Genomic DNA, 4,845 nt, shown 5'->3' on the forward strand with positions numbered 1-4,845 from the left:
AGAAGAAATTATTCCATTGTTTGTTTGTTTGTTTAAAAGTTAAATCAGTAAGGCTGATGTCATTTATGAAGGATGGCTTTGGGTCCTGGCTGTCCCAGATGTAGGAGATCATGTGCTACCCCAGTGCTGGATATATTTCTCCAGATCCATAGGCTGTATGGCCACAGAGAAAGTGACCTATGTCAGATGAGAATCTAAGTCTGCAAAACACTGACTTTTTTTTTAGGTGAAGTAAAATCAACATCTTGCTTAGTGTCTTCTAAAACAATACATGTAACAATTAAATAAATAGATGCCCTGGTCTTTCTTGACTGAAGAGATAGTTTTTTTTTTTTTTCCTTAACTTATTTTTGGCTGCTCTGGGTCTTTGTTGCTGCACGTGGACTTTCTCTACTTGCAGTGAGGGGGGCTACTCTAGCTGTGGTGTGTGGGCTTCTCATTATCGTGGCCTCTCTTGTTTCAGAGCATGGGCTCTAGGTGCTCAGGCTTTAGTAGTTGTGGCATGCAGGCTCAGTAGTTTTGGTGAGTGGGCTTAGTTGCCCCGAGGCATGTGGGATCCTCCTGGACCAGTGATCCAATCCAGGTCCCCTCCATTGGCAGGTGGATTCTCAACAACTGGACCATCAGGGAAGTCCCAGAGATAGGTTTTAAATCCAGGTTACTAACTCAATAACGGACGGACAACATTTCTTTCCATTTGATCTCCAAAACACCTTTTGCCTCTAAATCTTTTTTTAGTCGTGAATCAGTCTTTTGCTATGACAGATAGGTTGACTACAGCAAATGGGAAATTTGCATAAGAGCCTTAATGTAATCTCATTTGTTTTTCTTTGACAGGCAACTTTAATTATTTTGACAAATATTTAATGTGCCAGGTATTGTCTTAGATGCCTTAAGGATAAAGCAGAATGAAACAACAAAAATCCTCGCGTTTGTGTTTCATTCATTCATTCACTCATTTATTCCATAGGCATTTACTCATCTTCTCATATGACTCAGGCCTTAAACTACATACTATGCCTAAATAGGATTTTATCCTTGCCCTCAAAATCTAGTGGAGGAAATATCATATGTCCCCTCTCCTCCTCTGCTACCCTCCATATATTCTTAAATATAGAAAGTACAGGGGAAGGGTACCTTGTTCAGTTTGACTGGTTTGAAGAATGTTTCTCAGAGAAACATGTAAACAAACAAGTCGAGGCTGGAAGAATGAACTGATGGGGGAGAAAGGCAATCCTGGTGGTGATGAGACAGAGCATGGCCTAGGGCCTGGGCCTGATGAGGAGACCAATGAATGCTGTTGAATGAATGAAGGGAACTTCCTCAGGAGAACATAAACTCCATGAGGTATGTTCTGGGAACTGCAAGTCCTTTACCATAGCTGAAGTTTAAAGTGTGTGTGGATGAGGAGCAGAAGATGGAGCTAGGGAAGAGGCTGGGTTGGGGCATGAGGTAGGCCTGGCTAAGGAGCTTTATGCTGATGACAGTTAGAAGATTCATGGATCATTTTAAACAGCAATGTGACCTGGTCTGATTGTTTTATTCTTTTCTTAATAAAAATATATTTTAGGGACTTCCCTGGTGATCCGGTGCTTAAGACTCTGTGCTTCCAATGCAGGGGGTGCAGGTTTGAAACCTAGTCAGGGAAATAAGATCCCACATGCTGCATAGAGTGGCCAGAAGACTTTTTTAAAACATATTTTTAAACTTCCACAAATGACAGATGTTTATTTTAGATGACTCTTCAGGGACTTTTTGTGGGAGCAATGATTTCATTGTGCTATTTTTGTAAATCATACTTTGCCCATCTCTTTCTGCTTCACAGTGAAAGGACCTTTTTCTTTCACTGGGCCTGACATCCAGAAAGCTCTCTGTAAAGATTTGCTGTTTTTGAAACTCCATGGACACTGGTGAGGAGCAGTCACCTTAGGTGAGGCCATGATCTGGCCCAGATGTGCCACTCTGAGAAACTGGAGCTTTATTACCTAACTGGGAATATTTAGCAATTCCCCCTGCCATTATATATTTTTAATCTCTATTTTTTTTCACCTTTTTTTATGGAAAAATCCAAATATTAATGTATGTAAAAATAGAAAGGATAGTGTAATAAACTCTCATGCACCCTCAGCCAACTTCAACAATTAACAACTTAGAGCCAATCTTGTCCCATTTATATTCTTTTCTTTTTCCAACCACTACATTATTTTGAAGTAAATCCAAGACATCAGATCTTTTTGTATGTATCTCTAAAAGATAAGAACTTCTTTAAAAACATATCCACGATTATTATAACTAACAAAGAGGTGTTTTTTTACTGCCATCAATGTATAGTCAGAGCTCAAATTCTAGTTGTCTCATTAAAAAAATTTTTTTTTGGCTTATTTGAATCATGATTTAAACAAGATTCGCATTTGTATTGGTTTTTATAAATTTCCTTTAATTAATAGATTCCCTCTTTTTTTGTTCTTACCTTGCTTGCTATTTAACTATAGGCTCTTAACAGAATGGATAAGTTGAAAACAGCACTTTTAGGGTGCCATTTCCTTCATGCTTATCTTCACGAAGTTTTTTTTCTTAACGCTTGATAATTTTTAAGGTACAAAATGGTATCTCATTATTGCACAACATTCTTTTAATTTGCAAAGCATGTTGCCTTGTTTTTAGCCTGTCAGCTTTATCCATTAAGACCATTAAGACACATGGTGATCACACCATATATAAAAATGAGCTCTAGATAGAATAAGGGGTTAAATATGAATAAATAAAACAATAAAAAACTAAAAGAGAATATAATATTGAACATATTCTTGGAAAGGGATGATGTTACCTAAACAGAAAAGGAATGAAAAATATGACAAAGAAAGCATCAATAAAATCAAGTATATGCTGTTAAAACTTTTTGGTCAGCAAATATAAAATGAAAAGACAAATGATTAACTTGGTGGGGGAAATAGTTGCCATCTATGAGAGATAATAGTTAGTAGCTTTAACACATCGCCTCGTGTAGATTGTCACTGGATCCAGATGGGTCCACTCACAAGATGACTATAAGTCATTATCTTCTTTTAAAAAAAATTTTATTGGAGTGTAGCTGATATACATTACATTAGTTTCATGTGTACAGCGAAGTGAATTATGCATACAGCCACTCTTTTTTAGATTCTTTTCCCATATAGGTCACTACAGAGAGTATTGAGTAGAGTTCCCTGCAGTATACAGTAAGTCCTTATTAGTTATCTATTTTATATATAGTAGTGTATATATATCAATCTCAGCCTCCTAATTTATTCCCCTCTCCCCTTCCTGGAATATTGTCACTTTGCTAACTTCTATGCAGAGTACATCATGTGAAATGCTGGGCTGGATGTATCACAAGTTTCAATCAAGATTGCCAGGAGAAATATCAGCAGCCTCAGATATGCAGATGATCCCACTCTAATGGCATGAAATCAAAAGAAGTAGTCCCATCACTTTATGGCAAATAGATGGGGGAAAAGTGGAAAGAGTGAAAGATTTTATTTTCTTGGGCTCTAAAATCTCTGTGGATAGTGACTCCAGCCATGAAATTAAAAGATGCTTGTTTCTTAGGAGGAAAGCTATGACAAACCTAGACAGTGTATTAAAAAGCAGAGATGTCATTTTGATGACAATAGCCTGTATAGTCAAAGCGATGATTTTTCCAGTAGTCATGTATGGATGTGAAAGTTGGACCATAAAGAAGGCTGAGCACCAAAGAATTGATGTTTTTGAATCATGGTGCTGGAGAAGACTCCTGAAAGCCCCTTGGACTGCAAGATCAACCCAGTCAATCCTAAAGGAAATCAACTCTGAATATTCATTGGAAGGACTGATGCTGAAGCTCCAAAACTTTGGCCACCGATGCAAAGAGTCGACTCATTGAAAAAGACCCTGATACTGGGAAATATTGAGGGTAAATGGAGAAGGGAGCAGCAGAGGATGAGATGGTTGGATGGCATCACCGACTCAATGGACATGATTTTGAGCAAACTCTGGGAGATAGTGAAGGACAGGGAAGCCCATGGCTGTACTCCATGCGATTGCAGAGTCTGACATGACTTAGCAACTGAAGAACAGCAACAATCCCCTCTGGTAACCATAAGTTTTGCTTTCTATGTCTGTGAGCCTGTTTCTGTTTTGTAAATAAATTCATTGGTACCATTTTTTAGATTCCACATATAATGATATCATATATCATATGATCTAGAAATTGTATTTTTTTTCCAAGATCTCCTGCCCCAGTTATTCACCTGAGAAGCCTAGGAATTGAGGGCAAGATTCTTAATATTTAGTTCCTCTGTTCTGTCTGTTGGTCTCACCGTCCTTCTGCTCTGTTGACCTCAGGAATTCTGCTGGGCCACTGATGACCTCCTCCCCACCACTGACATCTGTCTCTCTTCTCCTCCAACTTACAGGAAAACACTACTTCTTTTATATATATATATATTTAGCTGTGCTGGGTCTTAGTTGTGGCACACAAACTCTTAGTTGTGGAATGTGGGATCTAGTTCCCTGACCAGGGAGTGAACCTGGGACCCCTGCATTGAAAGTGCAGAGTCTCAGCCACTAGACTACCAGGGAAGTCCCTCTACTTCTTATGACTTGAAAGTCATAAGATTTTCAAAGGGATTTCATGCAAAAGAGCTCTGGGTTCCTGATGACCCAGTTAATTTTGTTATACCACAGACCTTCTATCCCTGAAATCACAAGCATTCTTAGGGGGAAGAAGGAAGGGCAGAAGTACAAATCAGAGGATGGTCAGGCCCCTGTGGTACTAAAGCTATACCGGTCTAACTCCCAGGATTTGTTGCATAAATTATTTACTGG

General features: G+C 38.6%; 1 non-coding gene across 1 annotated transcript; it reads right to left on the minus strand.

Annotated features, from left to right (window-relative positions):
• Positions 1-4,526: 4,526 nt before the first annotated feature.
• TRNAE-UUC lies at positions 4,527-4,599 on the minus strand. Its single transcript has one exon. It is a non-coding gene; the product is annotated as a tRNA-Glu (tRNA).
• Between the last annotated feature and the right edge of the window lie 246 nt (positions 4,600-4,845).

This window comes from Bison bison, unplaced genomic scaffold, assembly GCF_000754665.1.
Source record: "Bison bison bison isolate TAMUID 2011002044 unplaced genomic scaffold, Bison_UMD1.0 scf7180017864324, whole genome shotgun sequence".
NCBI classification, from domain to species: domain Eukaryota; kingdom Metazoa; phylum Chordata; class Mammalia; order Artiodactyla; family Bovidae; genus Bison; species Bison bison.